Source organism: Alosa pseudoharengus, unplaced genomic scaffold, assembly GCF_046254945.1.
Source record: "Alosa pseudoharengus isolate Yale_2024_CS ecotype anadromous, Long Island Sound unplaced genomic scaffold, YU_APseudo_1.1 YU_APseudo_1.1_scf_20, whole genome shotgun sequence".
Classification (NCBI taxonomy): Eukaryota; Metazoa; Chordata; class Actinopteri; order Clupeiformes; family Clupeidae; genus Alosa; species Alosa pseudoharengus.
Genome location: NW_027468664.1, coordinates 15,457,655 through 15,467,654, shown reverse-complemented (window position 1 = coordinate 15,467,654; position 10,000 = coordinate 15,457,655). Strand labels below are relative to the sequence as shown.

The 10,000-nt window shown below is 44.7% G+C and overlaps 1 protein-coding gene across 4 annotated transcripts in view; it reads right to left on the bottom strand.

Annotated features, from left to right (window-relative positions):
• Positions 1 to 10,000, bottom strand: part of anks1b (ankyrin repeat and sterile alpha motif domain containing 1B) — a 276,364-nt gene that overhangs the window by 86,529 nt on the left and 179,835 nt on the right. The window lies entirely within an intron of this gene.

The following is a 10,000-nucleotide window of genomic DNA, read 5'->3' as shown; positions in this document are numbered from 1 at the left end:
GACTTTTCCTCCATACAGCCCCTGCCTCTCTGTCGTGATATCACTGTCTTTATGTCCACTAGGTTTATGGTTATGTTTGCTTAGCAGTCACTTTAATTTAAAGAGACCTAAAATAAACTTCATAATGATCTAATGTTCTAGACCCCAGCTACTGGGTACTGGGACAAGGACAGAGAGAGGGGCAGAAGGAGAAAGTGAGATGGAGAGAGAGAGAGAGAGAGAAAGGGAGAGAGAGAGAGAGAGAGGAGTATGGAGAGAGGGAGCAATGCTTACAATCAAAGAATTACACTAAAAAGCCAAGAAATAGGAAGGATAGTGTCTGTGAGTGTGTGAGCATGGATGGATTCACCAATACTGATCAAATTTATTCTGATTTGTGTGTTGTTGTTTGATGAAAACTGTCAGAGCTGTTTTTGCTGTGCCTTAACACACACACACACACACACACACACACACACACACACGCACACACGCACACACGCACACACACAGTATACGCACAGATACACAGCAGGGGTCTTTAGCTGGCACTGCACATCACATGACAGAGAGATTGCGATCAAAGGGATCTCATGAAATACTAAAGTTAATGACTCTCTGGAGGAACACCAATTAGCGCCCAGCCAATCTCCAGGGTCTCATCAATCAGTCAGAGTGTGGACAGACAGCAGCGCTGGAGGGGCAGACAGGGACCCACAGAACAGCTGGAACTGTAGACTCTGGTCCTGGTCCAGCCCAGTTCCACTGGTGGTGTGGTTCTGGTTCTTTCCAGAATTGGTGACTAGTAAAAATGAGGTTCTAGAGCCATGCCTGCTGCCACAGCTGGAATGGCTAATCGGGAGCTTCGGGAGGATTCCCGGTGGGCCGTTAACGTTTTGGGGCCAGTCTGAATACCGTGAGCTGAAATATATTGTTCTTGAAGTTCATTTGCTATGCCCTTGCGCCACTTTGGCAGTCTGGGCTGGGCGGCTGCAGCCCCTCACTCGCTGTTTCCCAAATATTAACAAAGTAGCAGTCAGGGAAACTATTCACAAATCGCAAGTACATTTGCAGTAATTTAGGGGAGTAAATTTTTACGTTTGCAGTAATTTAGCGGAGTAAATGAGCGGCCCCTCCTCAAGTGGCCTGGCCCTGGTATGACAAACTCTCGTGTGTGCGAGGCAGACGTGTAGTAAAAATAGTTAATTTTACTGTAAAGTAATAATCCCAAATCAATAGCTTCGAAAGCACTCAAAAATTAAACATCTTTCAATGTGTTTGGGTCCTCCTAATGTGGAAAATCTAATGTTCACACTCACAGTTTCAGTGAGCAGGGGACGTAGCAAGGAAAAAAGCTGACCCAAAGCCAGAAGAGCGGTCAAATTGGGCAAAGCAGAGGCACAGAAGAGAAGGTGCACATTTACAGGGCTTGTCACTGTTGACATGTGGTAGAGGCTAGCTTGCCTTGCTCTTCTTCACAAGAAATAAAGTGGCTTTACTCTGCCTTTGTTAGTCACAGGCCTAATCTTTCTCCTGAAGTACCCCCAAAGGGCCGCTGGAACTTGTAATTTTCTGGTAAAATTAGGTGTCCCACTTCAGCCCTGCCTGCTGCTGTACGTGTGACTGATATATCCTGACTGAGGAATTGAGAGTGTCCTACAGTTATGGATTGTGAAGAAAGGTCAAGTGCAGGAGGTTAGTTGGTTGGTTGGTTGATATTCACTTGGTTTGGCTTTGCTCACATGTGATAATGACAAAAAGACAATAATGTATACATTTTTGTACTACATGTATGTAGTGTTGCTTCAAAACAACTAAAATATGTTGCTTTAAAATGCATATGTTTAAAATTACTTGTCTCTTGCTTTAAAATGCGTAGTGCTGCTGTACAATGCAGTTCCAGGTATTTTTTAATGGGCTTCCCTAGAGTCATGGAGTATTAATATTTTACCTTGCCGTTTTGGCTTGAGCCCTTCCCCCCTGGACACCGGTACATTGGCATTTGTTTTGAACTGAAGGACCAGCAACAGGCGAAGACAATGTCCAAAAATCCATATCTACTGACCTGGTGATGTTTCACAATTCTGGTGAGATGTCACTGGGGTGCCTACAGCCCATTTGTAAGGCTGGTTCTCCACCTGCAGGGCGCTGCCAGCTATGCTATATGCAGACGATTCTCCCTCTTATCATTTGCCAACAAAATGACTGATATGAAACTGTTATATTAGGTATAAAACTTGCACAGAATGCCTTTAAAACTAGATGTACCGCAGAGCGGTACAAAATATGACCGCCGCCCAGTCCAGCACATTTTTTCCACAAAAAGAAATCACGCTGAAAGGCCTATATGATTCTAACTGTCCCACTAAATTGCATTATCCACACTCAATTCTTGGTATCTGCTAGACAACAAGTACCAAAACATGATTAGTTCATAGATTTCACATGTAAAATTAATTTTATACAACCCCACCTCCATCTTGCCTGTTCATAATTTTGAGAAATTCTTGATTGTTTGTGTTATGTTTATGTTATGTGTGTGGGTGTGTGTGTGTGTGAGTGTGTGTGTGTGTGTGTGTGTGTGTGTGTGCGTGCTTGTGTGTGTGCCTGCGTATGTGCCTGTGCATGCAAGCGTACATATGTCTACTGTGTATGTGTCATACGTATGATTACTGTGAATGTATGTGTGTGTGTGTGTGTATCTGTTTGTGCACATGTGTGCACATGAAATGGGTTAACATGACTCCTAGAGGCAAACATACGAAAAAAAATGGTCATCCTAGGCCCTACCGTTCTCAAGATATTCACAGAAAACTGTGTCTGCCCTACCCTCCTTTCGGGGGGTCCAGTCCATCGGGGGGGCCACAGATCAAAATGAAAAACGATGGTTCCATGCTATCCATGTGGGGTTACATGCCCACCAAGTTTCGTGTACCCCGGTCTTTCAGTGTCCCGGGACTCATTGACGGAAATTTGGGCATGCGAAAAAGAAAAAAAAAAAAAAAAAAAAAAAAAAAAATTCTGACTAAACCTATATGACCGCCGCTTCGCTGCGCGGCGGTCATAATAACTCAAGCCTGTTGCTTTAAATGACCAGTGCTGCTTTAAAACGAGTCAAATCTGTTACTCTAAAATGCATAGTGTTGCTTTACGAGTCAAATCTGTTACTCTAAAATGCATAGTGTTGCTTTAAAACGAGTCAAATCTGTTACTCTAAAATGCATAGTGCTGCTTTAAAACGAGTCAAATCTGTTACTCTAAAATGCATAGTGTTGCTTTAAAATGAGTCAAATCTGTAACTCTAAAATGCATAGTGCTGCTTTAAAACGAGTCAAATCTGCGGACTGACTGTGGCCCATCCCCTCCTTCGCAGGGTCAACTCAGGACACAGATAATGAAATCTAATTGCACATGATTGTTCAGTCATATTTCCACCACCCAGCTTTTCATGGAAGCTCGAGAGGGACAAGACAGAGCGTTCCTCAGCCAACGCATCAGAGTGTGTACGAGGTGAGAGAGGCAAATAGAACGGAACAGAAAATGGACAGACCGAGACAGAGAGAGAGTGAGAAAAAAAGAGAGAGAAAAACAGAGAGAGAGAGAATGTGTGTGTAAGGGGACATAAACAAAATAAGGGAGCAAAATGAAGCTTTCATAGGACGTTGCTAATGCTGTGTGTTAAACGTGTCTCGTAAACATGTTTTTCCTCTTTACTCTGCACTTCACACAGTTCCGGCTCATCAGTGCTGATGAGGTCATTTCCTGTTTGTGCTTGCTTCCGGCATCCTAGATAAACAAGTGGAAGCTCTACGGGTGTAAACAGCACACACACACACATACACACACATACACACACACACACACACACACACACACACACACACACACACACACACACACACACACACACACACACACACACACACACACACACACACACACTTCTTGTATCTTGTTCATTCAGCAGGTGGTTCTACATAGTATGTTATTGTATCTTGTTTGCCTCTCGAGCTGATCTTTGGCATCAAGCCAATAATGGGTCGATGAATTTTTCAGTAGGACCCCTCTCGAGGAATGAAATGTATTTAAATACTTGGGTGTCTGGCTTGATTCCCAACTTCATACTAGTCTCATAGTCTCACATTAGTTCATTCATGCAGAAAATGAACGTCTGAGATCATTATATCGGTCAATTAATAGTCTCTCCCTGAAGAACAGGAAAATCAATCATAGTCTACATTACCAATTACTAAATTGGTAATCAGTCTATCCGAATATATCAGAAACAAACCTTTGCCCTCTCCGAGTAGTTCATGATGGTAGTAGTCTCTATAGATTTGATTTAAGGAGTCCTTTCACTGAATTAACTGAAATGAACTATCTTTTAAAACTATTGTTATTACTGCAATTCTATTTATTGTGATCACAATGTAAACCATATTTAGCACCCTATTTTCTGTGTTTCTAGGGTGCATAATGGCATTTTGCAATGTGCCTTTTACCGTAATTTAAAGCTCCTTCAGACTGTAGCAATTGTGTTTAAGTATGTGCAATAAACACATACATACACACACACACCCACACACACACACACACACACACACACACACCTCATTTAACTAAATGTGATGTGGTTCTTCCAATGTCGAGTCAAAAACAACATCACAGCGTTAAAGAATCTCAAGCTCAAGTTCAATAGTGTGGATGTGTTGCTGTTTATTCTGTGGGTTCATGTGGGGTCTCTAGTCCTCCTCTCACCCTCACTGCTGGAAGCTGGCACAGCACTATGCAGTCCCACATCAATACTGTGCACCCTCCCTAGACCACTCCAGCACAGCTCAGCTATATATAGACCACCGAAACTCACAGCAACACCTACACAGGTGGCTATGCTTATATGCTCTAAGATCTGCCACAATATGTGTGTGTACAGTATGTGTGCATGTGTGTATGCATGCATGTGTTTTATCGTCATATAGCTTTATATGTGTCATATATCTATATATGTCTATGCATGTGTGTGTGTTGGTGTGTGTACAGGTAAGTGCGTGTTTGTGTGTGTGTGTGTGTGTGTGTGTGTGTGTGTGTCTGACTGACTTGCTTGTTTGACACAGGAAGCAAGGAAACCTTTTATGGTTTACCGGAGGAAAGAAAAAGACTTTCTCCACTACCTCCACTTCTCTTTCTCCATATTAACATCTCTCTCTCGCTCTCTCTCTCTCTCCTTCCCTCACTCTTTACTTCTCAGTCTCTTAAATTACCCAGCTATAAATGTAAGCCATCTCAAACATAACTATGACTTTCTCATCCACTGGCAGTTGCCACGGCAACAACACAATGGACTTCATAAAGCTAATAAGAAGAAAATCGAACAGGAGGAGGAGAAAAAAGAGAGGAAGAGAAGACAGAAATTTGGAAAGTAGAGATGGAGATGGAGGAGAGAAGAGAGTGAATGCAAGAGAGAAGAGATGTAGGGAGAGAGAGAAAGAGAGAGAGAGAGAGTGCTGAGAAAGAAATCCCAGTGAAATAGAGGGAGTTCATTGTGTGCAGTTAACGTCAGTATCCAGTGTCCAGTTAGGTAAGCAACCACCAATGACACAAATGGAAACTCACTCAGAGGCTCCACCTATTCTAATTACACTTACACACATGCAATCTCTGTCTGTCTCTCTCTCTCTCTCTCTCTCTCTCTCTCTCTGTCTTGTCACACACACAAACACACACTGACACACACTGGCGCGTGCACACACACACACACACACACACACACACACACACACACACACACACACACACACACTTCCTAACTTCTGCAGTGTCGGCTTTTGATGGGCGAGCAGCAGGCAGACACAGCCCACTCTCTCTCCCCTTCAAAGCCCCGCGGCTCGGCGAGATCGGATCAAAGGCCCCAGCCCCGGCCCTTGGACCTCGGCAGAGATGCATCCTGGGTAACGCCGCGGACTCCCATTACCTGCCTAACCCCTGCAACACTAGCCAGCGGAGTATGTCGCTCTGTTAGGGGGAGATAGGACCGTCCAACTAAAGCTCCACCTCACCATCAAAAAGCCCTCGGCCCAGCCAACCGGCCCGCTCCTGCAATCAGATGCTCCTGATACACTCACCATCGGGGTCAGAACGGAGAACTACACACGCTTATCAGTGATGAGGGGAGAGAGAGAGAGAGGGAGGGAGGGAGAGGGAGGGAGAGAGAAAGATGTATCATCTTCTCGACTAAAGAAAGACAGGAAGTCAGAGAGACAAAAAAAGTAGACAGGGAGGGAAAGGGAGAGAGGAGAATGAGAGAGAAAGAGAAAGAGAAAGAGAGAGAGAGAGAGAGAGAGAGAGAGAGAGAGAGAGAGAGAGAGAGAGAGAGAGAGGACAAATGAATAGAGAAAGAGAGGAGGAATGGAGTAGATAGATACTCTTTGGCTAAAATGAAGGAAGTCGATTGCCTTCTGTGTGGGCTGAAATCACATAACAAAGGCAAGTTTGAGAAAAAAGGCGGATGCAATGCGCGAGAGAGAGAGAGGGAGAGAGAGAGAGAGAGAGAGAGAGAGAGAGAGAGAGAGAGAGAGAGAGAGAGAGAGAGAGAGAGAGATGAAAGGAACAAATATAACAGCACACCAGCAGAGGACCTGCATGCATTTAGTGACAGGAGCCTGATTATAAAGCCATCTGAAATATTGATGCCGAATAAGTGTACCATACGGTACTTTATTAGTGAGACAGACTGTTTGAATGAAGCCAAATGCTCAGTTCTAATCCTGGGACACTGTCTCTTGGCTGTTCATCTGATTTCTGAAGCCGTGTTGGGCTTACCTACTGAAGCTCTCTGCACTTTCATAATAACAAACGCTACAGGGAAAACGCACTATAAAGGCTTTGCAATCTTACACAATAAAAAAAGACAAATTCATTACTTAGCGAAATGCTGGTTTCAAAAAGCTGGTTACCTAAGAATAATGCTGCGGTTATCTATTTGCAGCCTATTCATAGGTTTTCTCTCTCATTTTCTCTTTCGCTTGTTCTTCTACTCTCTCACCCTCTTTTGAACACATTCAATTGTGCTATCCCTTAGTGCCTGTTCCCTACATTAAACAATATATGTGTCTGCTTCTCACAGCCTCTCCTGCCTCTCCTCTCTCCTAACTGTCTCTTGGTTCAAGCTACAGCGTATAGGATTGCAGTCAATCTATTAACAAAATTTAAATTTAGTATGGTACAGTAAATATGTTATGGTAAATGAGACTTTCATTGGGGTATATTCTGTTGGCTTAGAATGAGGCCTTTGATTCTGCATTGGGAGTGTGTGGTCCTCTATGGAGTCATATTGTGCTGCCACCTTGCAACAGTGACCAAGAGGGGACATCTGCAAAAACTGGCAATAGAGAGTGCTTTTCACATTTTTATACCACTTGAATGATGCTGTATTTCTTCTGCATATTTCTATCCATCTGTCTCTCTTTATCTCCTATTCTCCCTCTCTCTTCCTCCCTCTCTCTCCCTCCCTCCTTTTACCCCAGCATCTCCCCCCCTCTCCTCACTGGTGGGGGGTTAGGGGTGGCAGAAGGGTCGTGGGCTAAGCACCAGACGACCGGACTGATCCTGACAGGTCTCCCCATCCACACTGTCGTCATAACCACCGTCGCCAAGACTACCGCCTCCCGTTCCAAGGCAGGTGTCGGTGTCAGGATCTGCCACAGGTACAGAGCGCTCCAGGCCACCCGCCCCCGGACGACCCACCAGAGGAGGTCACAGGAAATGACACGGGGGAAGTGAGAACAGAGCTGATTATGAAACAAACATGAGTGCGGATGACCCGAAACATTAAATAAAAAACATCTGTATGGGATTCCATGTCACGCCAAATGGCAGAGGTTTTCTTTCATCTGAAGTTCATGCATCAAATTCAAAGTTCAAGTTTGTATCTCACCCCTACAAAAGAATTATGTTGGGAGTGCCATTGCACAACTTTTTATAGCATTCTCACATGAGAACATCTGCATCAGACACGGTCAGAACCTCTATTTACAGGAACATTACATAATTCTAACTGCATCACATATTCCCTGTCTGCTGGGCAACCGCCGTAGTGAGAGGATGGCTCAGGAGGAGGTGAGTACATAATTAAAGCACACAATGGCAAGATCTAGTCACGGCAGGAAGTATCTCACTATCAGCACACCGGTCATTTGTTTTTGTTTATGTTTACGTTTATGTCTTTGGCTCTTAGCAGACGCTTTTTTCCAAAGTGAATGCTCCTCCTAAAGTCATACTGCACAGGAGCATCATCAAGCAACACTTGTATTGAATGACACCTCTGGAAAATGTGGCAGGTGTAGCAGGTTTGATGTATAAATTACACACATTTGCAACAGAGTTATTAGAAGTGTGTGTGTGTGTGGGGGGGGGGCTCCTCTTAGAGGAGGGCAATGGGGGTTGGAGAACAGGAGAAGTAGGAGAGTGGAGAGTGGAGTGTGTGTGTGTGTGTGTGTGTGTGTGTGTGTGTGTGTGTGTGTGTGTGTGTGTGTGCGTGTGTGTGTGAGGAGGTGGGAGCAGGGAGGAGAAAAGGCAGCAGGGAGCATGGAGTGGGAACAGGTTGTGCGTCAAAATCAGATGGATGCTCACACACCTTGCCTCCCGCAGGTCTGTTTCAATCAGTGCAAGTGTGTGTGTGTGTGTGTCTCTGTGTGTATGAATGTGTGTGTAGATGTGCATGAGTGTGTCTGTGTATGCACTGTATATGTGTGTCTGTGTGTGTGTGTGTGTGTGTGTGTCTATGTGTGTGTGTGTGTGTGTGTGTGTGTGTGTGTGTGTGTGTGTAAGCGTGTGTGAGTGAGTGGGCAAGCAGAGGTGTGTGAGTGAGAGATAAAATCCTCCAGTGATCTGGAACTGAGCAGCAAAGCCAATCAACGTCAAATCAAACGCAAGACTGTGCTGACGTGACCAGACACAGTAACATCAGTCGCCGCGTTTCAAACGTATAAAGACCCAGAAGATCTTCACAGGGACTACCTGAACCTCTTTTATTCTGACCTACAAGTACAGTCCAAAATGTTGGCCGATCTCAAGGTGCGGTCCAAGTGAAAGTTTGTTGACATTTATACTGAACTGCCAATCAAATCACAGACGATTGGTTGAAATATAAGAAAGAGGAGGGTGGGAGATTAAGACAGACAGGGAGTGAATAAAGGAGAGAGAAGGGTAGAATAGAAGGAGAGAGAGAGAGAGGGAGAGATACGGAGATGTACAGGACAGAGGGAGATACAGAGACATATAGCAGGAGAAAAAAAGGTGTGGGATAGAGAAGAACAAACAGAAAGAAAGAGGGGTGAAGGTAGAATGGGAAGAATGAGAGAAAGAAAGAAAGAAAGAAAAGGAGAGGAAGGTAGACATGGCCAGAGCAGAGACCCAGAGCTTAGGAGGTGCAGAGGTGAGTGCTCGCTCTGTGAGGTGCATCAGAGGAGCACAATGAGGGGATGTCAAGCGGACGACAGGAAGCATCAGACAGATGGGCAGCGGCAGAGTGGGAGGACCGCTGAGAATAACGTCCCACTGGGGAGAGAGCAGTGAAGTGATTTGAGACACAGGGAGGAAGAAAAAGAGAGAGAGAGAGAACAGAGACACAGGGAGGAAGAAAAAGAGAGAGAGAACAGAGACACAGGGAGGAGAAAAAAGATAGAGAGAGAGAACAGAGACACAGGTGGGAAGAAAGAGAGAGAGAGAGAGAACAGAGACACAGGGAGGAAGAAAAAGAGAGAGAGAGAGAACAGAGACACAGGGAGGAAGAAAAAGAGAGAGAGAGAGAACAGAGACACAGGGAGGAAGAAAAAGAGAGAGAGAACAGAGACACAGGGAGGAAGAAAAAGAGAGAGAGAGAACAGAGACACAGGGAGGAAGAAAAAGAGAGAGAAGAGAGAGAGAACAGAGACACAGGGAGGAGAAAAAAGAGAGACAGAGCAGAGACACAGGGAGGAAGAAAAAGAGAGAGAGAGAGAACAGAGACACAGGGAGGAAGAAA